At 39.6% G+C, this 15592-nt stretch overlaps 1 pseudogene across 1 annotated transcript; it reads right to left on the bottom strand.

Moving 5' to 3' along the window:
• Nucleotides 1–6304: 6304 nt before the first annotated feature.
• Nucleotides 6305–15060, bottom strand: LOC118004783 (annotated as a pseudogene). The gene is made up of 2 exons (XR_004677680.1): nucleotides 13662–15060; nucleotides 6305–6557 (listed from the first exon to the last, which is right to left on the bottom strand). The product of XR_004677680.1 is annotated as a 60S ribosomal protein L9-like (transcript).
• Between the last annotated feature and the right edge of the window lie 532 nt (nucleotides 15061–15592).

Raw genomic sequence — 15592 nt, 5'->3', positions numbered from 1 at the left:
TGTCTGAAAATACAATTTAAAGTATCTGAGGGAATATAATTACTGTTATAAATGAAATGAATCGAATGAGATTCTGAGTTGAATTTAAAGCTAAACTGAAGCATTTTTATGATGTGTCACTTTAATAAAACAATGGTAATCTATATCTCTAATAGTTGCGAGTAGTATTTTTCTGTACACAAAAGTTTCTCTTAGAAAAAAAAATCACACTGCTAAAAAACTAATGTTTGATAAATATTAGTTTCTTTTATCTGTGTCCTATCACACTATGAAGATTTGACTGTTTCATATTGTTCAGAAACTAGATAGATAAGTGGTCAATAACTACAAAAATCCATAAGCAGTAAAAACAATATAAATTTCTAAATTTGCTTCCTAGGGTATGGAGACTGTGTGTATCATGATTGTTTTCATGGCCCCAATATCTAACTTATTAATATAAAATGATGTTATAAATTATTTTCTCTGCTGACCCTGATGTGAAGAGTCAGTTCTGAAGTTAGCTGATGTTGCCTTCTGTTTGGCATGCAAAAGAGACTGAAATTTTGATTTCTCTGGCACCCAGGGAAGGAGGAGATGGAAGAGGTTTTCTGTTAGGAGACAATGGCTGGGGGCCAAAAAAGAATCTCCTATTCGATTTTAACTTACTGCTAACTATTCTGTACCATGCTAAAATTCTCCCGAAGTAAACCCAGAAAGTTAAGAAAATATTACATTATATTGTGTTCTTTCATTAATGGTGTACAAGAAAATTGAGGGAAGATTCTGTCCAAGTTTAGGACAAATCAACCAGAAAAAAATATCAAGCTGTGGATGTACAGATAAGATTAGCAACTCTTACCAAGAGAAGGCAGGAGAGGTGAGATCTCTCTCACAAGGATCCTTAAAAGTAGAAAAGGCTGACAGAGGAGGGAAAAGTAAAGAGATGGCAATGTGAGAAAGACATAACCCAATGTTGATGGCTTTGAAGATGAGGAAGTAGGGGTATGAGCCAAAGAATATGGGTGGCCCCTAGAAGCCTGAAAACGCAAGAAAACAGATTCTCCCCTAGACACTCCAGAAAGAAATAGAGGACTCCTATCACCTCTATGTGAGCCCAGTGAGACTCAGCTCAGACTTCTCTATAATTGAAAGACAGCAAGTTTGTGTTGTTTTAGGACACCAAGTTTATGGTATAATACGTTACAGCAGCAATAATAACCTTATACATACATGTATGACCAAAATTCTATGAAACCACAGAAGAGGAAGTACCTAGTTCTGCTTGATGCTTCATGAGTATTGGCCAGAATCAAAAGTCATTCATGAACAGAAATGTTCCATTATTTAGGCATGATGCTATGATGATTTCCACAATTACAAGCTTCATTCCTCATCACATATTAAAAGATTTAAATTCAAGTGGCAACAGTTTATAGATGGGTAATTTGTATAACTCATGTAGCCTCTGGTTTTCCGCATGAGATGATTTTATGAATAAACGCCATGGAACTAAAAGCAATTTGAGCACATCTTCAAAAAAATGTTTAAATAAACATTATGATTTAACAACTTCTGCCAAGCACTGTCAAAAGAAGCAAGAAACGTGAATACTTTGTATTACAAAGTATTTGTATTCACATTCAGATGTGAAGTAGTCCCTCCCAGCGTGAAGTCTAAATACATTAGGGACTCAGCACTGTGACAGCCAGTACCCTGGAGATTATCTCTTTAAAGTGCAGAAACAGACTGAGAAAATTAATGATATGCTTGTGAGAGATTCAACCTAAATATCTGCATATAAATACAATAGTATTTCCTTGCAGATATGTAGTCCTATTTTCAAATTTGTTAAGATATATGGGAATGCTATTTTACTTTTAAATCCCCGGTTCGGTATTGCCAACTGATCAGGGCACCAGATACGGTTTTGCCCTGTATCAGAATGTTTGAATTTTTAAAATCACCTTAATATTTCCATGCCTGGAAGCAAACGCACACACACACACTCACTTCAATAAATCTTGATTCTGCACACTTGTGAAAAATTATCACCAAACACAAATTTAATAGAATGTTTTGAATTTTATTTTCCCAACAAATATCCACACCAGAGAAACACTAAATCCATTTCTTTTATTGAAGTATAATTTAAAATATATAAGATTAATATTTGGAACTCACTACTGATAAAGGACTGAAGATAAATTTTAAAAATACAAAATCACTGGGGCACCTAGGTGGCTCAGTAGGTTGAGCATCAGACTCTTGATTTTGGCTCAGGTCATGATCTTAGGGTTGGGAGATGGAGACCCGGGTTGGGCTCTGTGCTGAGCATGGAGCTTGCTTGAGATTCTTCCTCTCCCTCTGCCCCGTCAACCTGCGCTCCCCTCTCCCCCCGACCCCTGCCAGCTCGGGTGCATGCCCACACTCTTTCTCAAAAAAAAAAAAAAAAAATACAAAATCAGTTTATGGTAGATAAAAAGGAATTCTTTAAAGTTATTGATTTACCTCAAATTCTTTTCTTTTAGTAGTTTCTGGGTACCTCTCTAAGACTGACTTCTCCCCTATGAGTGCTATGAAATCAAAGCACAGAGGTTAAGATAGACATTAACTTCTACGTGGGGCATTGTCATTTATCCCATCTAAATTAGATGAATCAACAAGCAAAATGCAAATTCTTCTGTCACATTAAAAATGTTACCAATATACATGAAACTGATTTAAAATGTGCTCATGGGACTTTAGTATGAGGATTGTAACGTCACTCAAGAGTCTTTGGTCAAGGTTGGAGAACAATAAAAAAGTTATAACTGTAATAATATTTCCAATAGTAATTGCCTCCATCCATGATTTCAGTGAATAATGTACATAGTTTTTGCAATCCTTTTTTTTTTTCATATTGTGCATTCGAGCTGATTATTGGAATGTGATTTTATGTCTGTTAGGTCTAATAATAAAATTGTTTCTGTTTCATTTCTCTTATATTTGATTTTTCTAGCAACTTCAATTTTATATATTTCATATTTCATTGTATTTTACAAAAACGTAGATCATGGACATTTAGAAATTGAAAAAGAAACTGTCCTCTACCATAGATGGCTTGAGAAATATAGTGTAAAATCCATTCCATATTAAAGATAAGGGAGAAAAGCCATAGAAAGATTAATACTTTTTAATAGAAAAAAAATCAACTTGTAGCTAGATGCCCTAAGAATGTTAATAAATATCAAACGACAAAGCGGAGTAGTCTAAAGTCCCACGGTGTGTTGGCGCTGAGCCCTGTCTTGTTAAAAATTTAATTAATAACCAGGAGGAAGACAGATAAGGGCATGGCTCTAAGATTTGTAGATGGCAGCAAGCTGGGAGTGATAACTAAAGCATTAGTAACAAAATCAAGAGAAAAAAAATGGTTTTGACCATCTGTTATGCTGTGTAGAAACCCAGACAAAATTTTATAGAAATCTAATGGAAGTCTGGTACTTTTTAAAACTTGGTGGTGTAATTTCAGGAAAAAAGGAAACCTTAAAACAAAAACCAAAACAAAAACCCTATAGATTTGAACTGGACTTATATGGACATTGTGATTAGCAGCACGAGGTCCTAAAAATTCTAACAGAAAGACACCCAATTTGCAAAATAGGTCAATGGGTGCTCTATTTCACTACTCTCCTGACTCAAAGAACAATCTTCAAACTGTATTTTTATTTCTGCCTTTGTCAGATGTAAAGGATGTTTCTTGCCATCACAAACAGCTCTCAATTTGTCCAAGTCCTAAACCTAATGGCCTGAGGCCACAGGTGTGATCCAGACCTTCAGGGGTGCTTCCTCCAGTTAAGAAGGGCTGCGGGATTTCAGGTGCAAGAGGAGAGCGGGGCAGCATGTCTGGGGCACAGAGGAGAGCCTGCCTGTGCCAAGATGACGCTCGACAGATGACAGGTTGACTCTGGATGTCGGCTGCTCTCCAGGAGGACAGCGAGAGTGCCAGCTTGGTGCGCAATCCCCTTCCACGTCTCTCCCCGTGTTGTGACTGAAGGTCCATCGGCCTTCACCACTCCGGAGTTCGGTTCTCCATTTCTTCCCCCTTGGATTCTCCACCTCTTCTCTCTTCCTTTTCCTTTCCCCTCTCCGTCAGCTAACAAAACAGAAATCCTACCGAATGCACTCGGCACAGGTGCGCAGCCGCATGTGTGGCGCAAGGGGAGGGGACCGCCGGGGAAGCCACAGCGCACCTGCTACCTCTCTTGGCTTCTCAATTTTAACTGATTTTTTTTTCCCCAGAGAAACGTCTCATGACTATGTTAATATTAATAATAATTCATAATCTCACTATTAAAACATCTGTTATATTATGGCATATACATATGACATTTATTTGTTTTATCGGGCTTTAAAGAAATTTGGGGGTGACAGTAGGCAACCCCAAGCAATCCTCTCCCATGCCTCCATCTCCCCACTTCTCAAATGTGGACAATAATAGCATCACACCACGTTTTTATATCCCGATTACTGGTTTTATTCAGATGCGATGGTCCAAGTGCCCTAAATTAACCTCCACCTCCAAGAGGTTGCCAGCAAATTCCGAGAGCTCCGCAGAAGGCCCCTTCCTGTGTGTGCAGGGCTCGTGCGCTCACGTTCTTCCTGCCGCCGCTGCCTCCTCCGCTGTGACCCCCTGGGGTGGGGGGGAGACCCCCCCGTCTGTGGAGTGGGACCCCTGGTGCCCACACTTGAGGCCCCAGCGAGCGCGAGACTTTGCATCGGGAACCTGGGTGGGCCACGTAGACGCGCCACCGCCAGGTGAGCCTGGGCAGAATTTAACAAGAGGGAGCTGGTGGGGCCCGTGAGAAAACGAGAAACCCGCCTGGGACGGAGCCTTGGAGGTGCATCTTCCTTAGAGACAGCCTGGCTCAATGTGACACCCCCTTCCTTTCTGCTTAGGGAATGTTTACACAACTCTGAAGCCATTTTATGGGCAACGCAATGAAGTCTTTCCTACCATCCCTAGGGACCCAGGATTCACCTTGCCCCAGGATGATTAAAATGGAAACAAACATTCCCTCAAGCTGAGAGCTTCGTCCTGACACCTTGCAGAATGGGGAAGCCCAAGGCCCTGAAACACAACAGTGTAAGATCCTGACAAAAGATAGCTGCGATGGAGGCCAGTAAAATCCTCAGGTGTGCCTTTTACCAGAGACCCAAACTCCGCCTCACCTATGAAGACCTGTATGAAAATGAGGAAAAGCATGTAGAAACAGAGATGAGTAAACGAAGTTTTAGAAAAATAAATAATTTACATTGTGACCATCCTGCTGACAAAACAATAAATTCCAGGCTTGTTATAAACATAAGCTAGTGTCACAACTAGATGTTTCTTTCAAAGGGCTACTTTCCTTCATTCAGATCTATTTTCAAATTCCTGGGTAAGTATTTGTTTTTACTTTTACATAAGAAAATACAGAACATAAAATAGTAATGAAATTCTGATAAATATAAAAGAATGTGTGACATGTTTAAAAAACACACACGTATTTTTCTTTTTCTTTTTTTTTAAAGATTTTATTTATTTATTTGACAGAGAGAGAGCAGGAGAGCATAAGCAGGGGGAGCAGCAGAGGGAGAGGGAGAAGCCGGCTCCCTGCTGAGCAAGGAGCCTGATGCAGACCAATCTCAGGACCCTGGGATCATGACCTGAGGCAAAGGCACTCACTTAAACTGACTGAGCCCCCCAGGCAACCCTGTTTTTCTACTGAATGAGATGTGTCTTGAGGGTAAATTCCTAGAATTTGGATTGCAGGATCAAAAGGTTAACATATATCTAGTTTGTTTAGATATTTCAAAATTCTCAGCAAGGATTTTACCAATAAGCTTTTCCTATTAGATATGTAGGACTTAATATACTCTTGCTAGCAGAGTGATGTTATTATAGTTCTTAATTTTTGCCATTCTGATAGGTATGATAGCTTTTGTGTGCATCTTTTGATTATGAGTGATTTTGAACATATTTCCATATTTTCAAATCACTTTAAATGTTTTTAGTAAATTATCTATGTTTTTTATCTATTGTTATGGAGGGTGGAAGTTTTTTGTATATTTTTCTCACATTTTTAGAAGTTCCCTGTTACTGGGGTATTAGTCTTTTATCAATGATATAGTAACTTATATTCTCACTTTCCATTTTTTTTGTCTATTGTTTTGGTGGTTTTGCTATGCAATTATTTTTTTTAGTTGTATGCAGTTAAATATATCACATTTTTATTTTATTATATATGAATTCCAGTAGATTAAGAAGGCAGATGCAATAGCGGTTTATTTGCATATATATATATTTTAAGAAAAAGCCCCAAATCAATACAGTTTTAATTGCATCTTTGAAATATCACAAATAAGTCTGCAAAATCATCCAGTCGTCTTGTGTTTTTCTGTAGCTGGGCAACTTAGATCTTATTCATCAGCCTGTGAACTGTTCCTTTTCCAGAAACATACACCATTTGAAAATTTTCTGATATCCCTGGTTTTAACTGTTGTGACTTACTGAATCAAAGCAGCTGAGTTTGATACAAATTCAAGGTCATTTTTTTTATTCTTATGTTAATCCCCATACATTACATCATTAGTTTTAGATGAAGTGTTCCATGATTCATTGTTTGTGCACAACACCCAGTGCTCCATGCAGAACGTGCCCTCCTCAATACCCACAACCAGGCTAACCCATCCTCCCACCCCCCTCCCCTCTAGAACCCTGTTTGTTTTTCAGAGTCCATCGTCTCTCATGGTTCGTCTACCCCTCCGATTTCCCCCGCTTCATTCTTCCCCTCCCGCTACCTTCTTCTTCTTCTTCTTTTTTTTTTCTTAACATATATTGCATTATTTGTTTCAGAGGTACAGATCTGAGATTCAACAGTCTTGCACAATTCACAGCGCTTACCAGAGCACATATCCTCCCCAGTGTCTATCACCCAGTCACCCCATTCCTCCCACCCCACCCCCCACTCCAACAACACTCAGTTTGTTTCCTGCGATTAAGAATTCCTCATATCAGTGAGATCATATGATACATGTCTTTCTCTTTTTGACTTATTTCACTCAACATAATACCCTCCAGTTCCATCCACGTCGTTGCAAATGGCAAGATCTCATTCCTTTTGATGGCTGCATAATATTCCATTGTATATATATACCACATCTTCTTTATCCAGTCATCTGTCGATGGACATCTTGGCTCTTTCCACAGTTTGGCTATTGTGGACATTGCTGCTATAAACATCGGGGTGCAAGTACCCCTTCGGATCCCTACTTTTGTATCTTTGGGGTAAATACCCAGTAGTGCAATTGCTGGATCATATGGTAGCTCTATTTTCAACTTTTTGAGGAACCTCCATACAGTTTTCCAGAGTGGCTGCACCAGCTTGCATTCCCACCAACAGCGTAGGAGGGTTCCCCTTTCTCCGCATCCCCGCCAATATCTGTCGTTTCCTGACTTGTTAATTTTAGCCATTCTGACTGGTGTGAGGTGGTATCTCATTGAGGTTTTGATTGGGATTTCCCTGATGCCGAGTGATATTGAGCACTTTTTCATGTGTCTGTTGGCCATTTGGATGTCTTCTTTGGAAAAATGTCTGTTCATGTCTTCTGCCCATTTCTTGATTGGATTCTTTGTTCTTTGGGTGTTTAGTTTGATGAGTTCTTTATAGATTTTGGATACTAGCCCTTTATCTGATATGTCATTTGCAAATATCTTCTCCCATTCTGTCGGTTGTCTTTTGGTTTTGTTGACTGTTTCCTTTGCTTTGCAAAAGCTTTTTATCTTGATGAAGTCCCAATAGTTCATTTTTGCCCTTGCTTCCCTTGCCTTTGGTGATGTTTCTAGGAAGAAGTTGCTTCGGCTGAGGTCAAAGAGGTTGCTGCCTGTGTTCTCCTTTAGGATTTTGATGGACTCCTGTCTCACATTGAGGTCTTTCAACCATATGGAGTCTATTTTTGTGTGTGGTGTAAGGAAATGGTCCAGTTTCATTCTTCTGCATGTGGCTATCCAATTTTCCCAACACAATTTGTTGAAGAGACTGTCTTTTTTCCATTGGACATTCTTTCCTGCTTTGTCAAAGATGAGTTGACCATAGAGTTGAGGGTCCATTTCTGGGCTCTCTATTCTGTTCCATTGATCTATGTGTCTGTTTTTGTGCCAGTACCATGCTGTCTTGATGATGACAGCTTTGTAATAGAGCTGGAAGTCCGGAATTGTGATGTCACCAGCTTTGCTTTTCTTTTTCAACATTCCTCTGGCTATGCGGGGTCTTTTCTGGTTCCATACAAATTTTAGGATTATTTGTTCCATTTCTTTGAAAAAAGTGGATGGTATCTTGATGGGGATTGCACTGAATGTGTAGATTGCTCTAGGTAGCATTGACATCTTCACAATATTTGTTCTTCCAATATATGAGCATGGAACGTTTTTCCATTTCTTTGTGTCTTCCTCAATTTCTTTCATGAGTATTTTATAGTTTTCTGAGTATAGATCCTTTGTCTCTTTGGTTAGATTTATTCCTAGGTATCTTATGGTTTTGGGTGCAATTGTAAATGGGATCGACTCCTTAATTTCTCTTTCTTCTGTCTTGTTGTTGGTGTATAGGAATGCCACTGACTTCTGTGCATTGATTTTATATCCTGCCACTTTACTGAATTCCTGTATGAGTTCTAGCAGTTTTAGGGTGGAGTCTTTTGGGTTTTCCACATAAAGTATCATATCATCTGCAAAGAGTGAGAGTTTGACTTCTTCTTTGCCAATTTGGATGCCTTTGATTTCTTTTTGTTGTCTGATTGCTGTGGCTAGGACTTCCAATACTATGTTGAATAGCAGTGGTGATAGTGGACATCCCTGCTGCGTTCCTGACCTTAGGGGGAAAGCTCTCAGTTTTTCCCCATTGAGAATAATATTTGCTGTAGGTTTTTCATAGATGGCTTTTATGATATTGAGGTATGTACCCTCTATCCCTATACTCTGAAGAGTTTTGATCAAGAAAGGATGCTGTACTTTGTCAAAAGCTTTTTCTGCATCTATTGAGAGGATCATATGATTCTTGTTCTTTCTTTTGTTAATGTATTGTATCACATTGATTGATTTGCAGATGTTGAACCAACCTTGCAGCCCAGGGATAAATCCCACTTGGTCATGGTGAATAATCCTTTTAATGTACTGTTGGATGCTATTGGCTAGTATTTCGGTGAGAATTTTTGCATCCATGTTCATCAGGGATATTGGTCTGTAATTCTCCTTTTTGATGGGGTCTTTGTCTGGTTTTGGGATCAAGGTAATGCTGGCCTCATAAAATGAGTTTGGAAGTTTTCCTTCCGTTTCTATTTTTTGGAACAGTTTCAGAAGAATAGGTATTAATTCTTCTTGAAATGTTTGGTAGAATTCCCCTGGGAAGCCATCTGGCCCTGGGCTTTTGTTTTTTGGGAGATTTTTGATGACTGCTTCAATTTCCTTAGTGGCTATAGGTCTGTTCAGGTTTTCTATTTCATCCTGGTTCCGTTTTGGTAGTTGATACATCTCTAGGAATGCATCCATCTCTTCCAGGTTATCTAATTTGCTGGCATAGAGTTGCTCATAATAGGTTCTTATAATTGTTTGTATTTCTTTGGTGTTGGTTGTGATCTCTCTTCTTTCATTCATGATTTTGTTGATTTGGGTCATTTCTCTTCTCTTTTTGATAAGTCTGGCCAGGGGTTTATCAATCTTGTTAATTCTTTCAAAGAACCAGCTCCTAGTTTCGTTGATCTGTTCTACTGTTCTTTTAGTTTCTATTTCATTGATTTCTGCTCTGATCTTTATGATTTCTCTTCTCCTGCTGGGTTTAGGCTTTCTTTGCTGTTCTTTCTCCAGCTCCTTTAGGAGTAGGGTTAGGTTGTGTACTTGAGACCTTTCTTGTTTCTTGAGAAAGGCTTGTATTGCTATATACTTTCCTCTTAGGACTGCCTTTGCTGCATCCCAAAGATTTTGAACAGTTGTGTTTTCATTTTCATTGGTTTCCATGTATTTTTTTTAATTCTTCTTTAATCTCCTGGTTGACCCATTCATTCTTCAGTAGGATGCTCTTTAGCCTCCATGTATTTGAGTTCTTTCCAACTTTCTTCTTGTGATTGAGTTCTAGTTTCAAAGCATTGTGGTCTGAAAATAGGCAGGGAATGATCCCAATCTTTTGGTACCGGTTGAGACCTGATTTATGACCTAGGATGTGATCTATTCTGGAGAATGTTCCATGGGCACTAGAGAAGAATGTGTATTCCGTTGCTTTGGGGTGGAATGTTCTGAATATGTCTGTGAAGTCCATTTGGTCCAGTGTGTCATTTAAAGTCTTTATTTCCTTGTTGATCTTTTGCTTAGACAATCTGTCCATTTCAGTGTGGGGGATGTTAAAGTCCCCCACTATTATTGTATTGTTGTCGATGTGTTTCTTTGCTTTTGTTATTAATTGCCTTATATAATTGGCTGCGCCCATGTTAGGGGCATAGATATTTACAATTGTTAGATCTTCTTGTTGGATAGATCCTTTAAGTATGATATAGTGTCCTTCCTCATCTCTTATTACAGTCTTTGGTTTAAAATCTAATTTGTCTGATATAAGGATTGCCACCCCAGCTTTCTTCTGGTGTCCATTAGCATGGTAAATGGTTTTCCACCCCCTCACTTTCAATCAGGGGGTGTCTTTGGGCCTAAAATGAGTCTCTTGCAGACAGCATATCGATGGATCTTGTTTTTTTAATCCAGTCTGTTAGCCTGTGTCTTTTGATTGGGGCATTTAGCCCATTTACATTCAGGGTAACTATTGAAAGATAGGAATTTAGTGCCATTGTATTGCCTGTAAGGTGACTGTTACCGTATATTGTCTGTGTTCCTTTCTGGTCTATGTTGTTTTTAGGCTCTCTCTTTGCTTAGAGGACCCCTTTCAAGATTTCCTGTAGGGCTGGTTTTGTGTTTGCAAATTCCTTTAGTTTTTGTTTGTCCTGGAAGCTTTTTATCTCTCCTTCAATTTTCAATGACAGCCTAGCTGGATAGAGTATTCTTGCCTTCATATTTTTCTCATTTAGTGCTCTGAATATATCCTGCCAGTCCTTTCTGGCCTGCCAGGTCTCTGTGGATAGGTCTGTTGCCAATCTAATGTTTCTACCCTTGTAGGTTACATATCTCTTCTCCCGAGCTGCTTTCAGGATTTTCTCTTTGTCTATGAGACTCGTAAGTTTTACTATTAGATGTCGGGGAGTTGACCTATTTTTATTGATTTTTGAGAGGGGTTCTCTGTGCTTCCTGGATTTTCATGCCTGTTTCTTTCCCCAAATTAGGGAAGTTCTCTGCTATAATTTGCTTCATTATACCTTCTGGCCCTCTCTCTCTTTCTTCTTCTTCTGGGATCCCAATTATTCTAATGTTGTTTCGTCTTATGGTATCGCTTATCTCTCGAATTCTGCCCTCGTGATCCAGTAGTTGTTTATCTCTCTTTTTCTCAGCTTCTTTATTTTCCATCATTTCATCTTCTATATTACTGATTCTCTCTTCTGCCTCATTTATTCTAGCAGTTAGTGCCCCCATTTTTGATTGCACCTCATTAATAGCCTTTTTGATTTCTACTTGGTTGGATTTTAGCTCTTTTACTTCTCCAGAAAGGGTTTCTCTAATAACTTCCATATTTTTTTCAAGCCCAGCTAGTATCTTTAAAGTGATGATTCTGAACTCTAGATCTGACATCGTACTAATGTCCGTATTGAGTAGGTCCCTGGCAGTCGGTACTACCTCTTGTTCTTTTTGTTGAGGTATTTTTTCCATCTTGTCATTTTGTGCAGAGGAGAATAGATTAATGAGAGAACAAAATGCTAGCAGAGTAACCACGTCCCCAGAAAATATACTCTAAACTAATCAGAAAAGACCTGAAGCAGTGGGATAAGAAAGGGAAAGAGAGAAAAAAGAAAAATAAGAAAAAGAAAAAGATAAAGATAAAAACAAAAACAAACAAAACAAAACAACAACAAAAGAAAAACCAGAATGTGATCAAATATGATCTATATGGTATATAGATCAGTGCCACACACTAGATTTGGGGTGTATTTTGGTCTTTTAGAAGAAAGTGCCTCCCAAAATTTTAAAGAAAGAAAAACTTATATATGTACAAAAATAAGGGTTGATATGATGAAGGGATGGAATATGACTGTAAAAATGGAAATTATAAAAATTTTATAAAAGGAATTGATAAGAAGTTGTTTGAAAAAAGAAAGAAGAGGATTTAAAAAAAGAAAAAAGAAAAAGAAAAAAAAAGGGAATGGATGTGATCAGGCAGGGGAATAGAAAACACCATATACTAGAGATTTAGGGTATATTTTAATCTGTTAGAAGAAACTATCTCAAAATTTTAAAGAGAGAACAACTTATATATATAAGCCAAAAATATGGGTAACTACTATGAAGGGATAGAATATGACTCTAAAAATGAAAAATAAAAATGTTTTTTTTTTTTTTTAAAAAGGGATTGATAAGATGTTGGTTGAAAAAGGGAAAAAGAAAAATTCAAAAAGAAATAAAAAGACAAAAAGACAGTTAAAAAAAATTAACTTTAAAAGACTAAAGAATCATGGTAAAAAAGCCGTGAATTCTATGTGCAGTAGTCCCCTAGCGCTGGAGTTCTGCCGTTCTCATTGATCGGTAAACTTGGTCCTGGCCGGCTGTTCTCGCTGATCTTCTGGGGAGGGGCCTGTTGCCGTGGTTTCCAAACGTCTCTGCCGGAGGCGGAATTGCCCCGCCCTTGCCCCCTCCCGGCTAAGTCATCTGCTCGCGTTTGCTCTCCGGGGCTTTTGTTCCCTGCGAGCTTTCCGTCCAGCTTTGGAGGCGGAGAGTGAAAATGGCGGCCTCCCAATCTCCGCCCCGGAGGAGCCGAGAACTCGGGGACCCGCTCCTCAGTGAGGCCCCAGAGAAAAGCCGTCAGTCACTCCCGGCTCCCCGGTCTCCAGCCGCGCTCCGTGCTCACCCGGCCTGCGACCGCGCGCCTCTATCTCTGGCACCCGACCCTGGGTGGAGTCTTCAAACCCAGCAGATCCCCGCAGTGCCCTCCCGCGCGGCTCCTCCCGGGGAGGAAGGTATGTCTCCCCGGATCTGCCGCTTGTGGGGTCCCTGCTGGAGGAGCAGGGGCCTGACTGGGCCGCGGATCACGGTCAATGGCGACCCCGAGCTGAGGGCCCGCGCCTGGGCTCCGTCTCTGCAGCCGGCTTCCCTGCTCCGATACCTGGGAGCTCTGCCGCCCTCAGGCACCCCCGGTCTTTCTGTGACCCCGAGGGTCCTGAGACCACACTGTCCCGGAGGGTTCCACCCCCCGCTTAGCCACCAGAGTGACGTCCCTCAGCGGAGCAGACTTGTAAAAGTCCCGATTTTGTGCTCCGCGGCTCTATCACTTGCCCATAGCCAGCTCCCTCCCCCGCCGTCTATCCTCCCGAATATCGCCGCGGATTCACTTCTCCACACGTCCTACCTTCCAGAAAGTGGTCGCTTTTCTGATGAGAGAGTTGTTGCTCTTCTTTTCTTCGATCTCCTGTTGAGTTTGTAGGTGTTCAGATTGGTTTGATCCTTATCCAGCTGAATTCCTGAGAGGAGACGAAATCCAGGTCTCCTACTCCTCCGCCATCTTGCCCAAGGTCATTTCTTTCAAGAATTAACTCATCTTTCTGGACTTGAGACATTGGACAAGCAATAGGTGGCCTCATCTGAGCCCTGCAGATATATTTTTCACCCAACAAATTTCAGATTTCAGCAAAAGAACCATTCTCCTGAATAACAAGGTTGATGGGGAAGTGAGCATAGACAGACTCATCTTGTAACAGAAGCCCAGTGTAACACCCTGACCATGTTCTGTACATGACTGCAGATCCTGTGGATAGTAGTCAGCTCTTTTCTATTTCCCACCATTTGTCAATTCAGAGCCTCTTCTTTTTCTTTCCAAAGAGACTGAGTTCTACACTGTGATTGACGTCCCTCTCGAGGGTTGCTCTGGGGCCCTTCACAATAACAGTGCGTCCCTTCAGAGTGATGTTGACATTTTCCGGAATGTCAACAGTCTGATTGCTGAGAATGGTCTTCATTCTCACAGAAGATGTGGCAAAAGGCAATAGCATTTTTGATGGTTTTCATCCCTTCTTGAATATATGTTTCCATCTGTTTCATTGACTTTCAACCTGAAGTACATCCTTTAGCATTTCTCGTAGCTCAAATGAGTTGGAGAGCACTTTCTCCAGTTTTGTTTATGATACAATATCTTTATGTCTTTTTTCCTGAGACAACTGTTTCTTTTTCCTGAGGCAACCCTCAGGCTAGAAGTGGTTTATAGAATTCTGGGTTGACAATTTGGGTTTTTGTTTTTGTGTGTCTTTTTTGTTTTTGTTTTTGTTTTTTCATTCATCACTAAAGATGTTGGTCCAATATCTTCTAAAATTCATTATTTTTGAAGCCATGAATCCTTTGAAATATTGTTCCATTGATATGCAGTGTAATTTTCCTCTCACTGCCTTTAGATGTTATCTTTATCTTCGATTTACTTTGTTTTGACTATGGTGGGTCTAGTCATAGTTTTCTTCCTTTTTAACCTGCTTGAGGTTTCCTGAAGTCATTGAATAAAAATTAAACTGACAATAAATTTGAGAAAATTTCAGTGATTATTTTTATAGTATCTTTTCAGTCCTATTTTTCCTTTTTTTCCCTCTGGGACTCCAAATATGAGTATGTCATTGCCCTCAAATATTATTAATGTTCTGTTCAGTTTTTTAATCATTTCTATGTATCTGTCTTCAGGTTCACATCTTTTTGCTGTTTTCATTCTGCTATAACAATACCAGACAATTTTGTTTGGTCTTTTTAAATTTCAAATATTGCTTTTTTTTTAGTTTTATTTGTTAATTAAAATTTTCTATTTTTCAGTTATTGCAGAATAATTATTCTTTATGTCACAAAGCATGATTATAATAGCTGGTCTAAAATCCTCGGGGGTCTCAGGGCCTCTGGGTGGCTCAGTTAGTTAAGTGGTAAACTCTTGATTTCAGCTCAGGTCATGATCTAAGGGTTGTGAGATCTAGCCCTCATTGGGCTTCGTGCTCAGTAGGGAGTTGGCTTGTCTCCCTCTTCCTCTGCTCCTCCCCTGGCTCCCACACATGCTCTCGCTCTGTTTCTCTCTCTCAAATAAATAAATAAATCTCTAAAATCCTGGTGTCCCAATTCCAAAATCTGGATCTTCTCATCGTCAATCTCATATAATCATCTTTAGTGCTGAATATAGCTTCCATCTCCGTTATTTCTTCATGTATTAAGAATTTTAGATTGTATCCTGGACTTTGCAAAAATCATTTTGTGGGAATCTGGATTCTGTTATTTTACCCCAAAGAAGCTTTCTGTTTTGTTTGTTTTTAGTAGGTAATTAATTTGATTGTTCTCAGATTTAAAGTCAAACTTTTGAGTAGCCGGCCAACTTTGTTCAGCGACTGTGTCTTCCTGTATACAAGTAAGACTCTGTCCTTAGCATTTGTGTTTAGGTTTGGCCAGATAGTTGGGCAGAGTTGTGTCCCAATCTCTTACACTCCCCTTTCCCAG

This window comes from Mirounga leonina, unplaced genomic scaffold, assembly GCF_011800145.1.
Source record: "Mirounga leonina isolate KUSES-001 unplaced genomic scaffold, KU_Mleo_1.0 Mir_93, whole genome shotgun sequence".
NCBI classification, from domain to species: domain Eukaryota; kingdom Metazoa; phylum Chordata; class Mammalia; order Carnivora; family Phocidae; genus Mirounga; species Mirounga leonina.
Note: the sequence above shows the minus strand (reverse complement) of the source record. Positions and strands in the feature narration are given on the sequence as shown.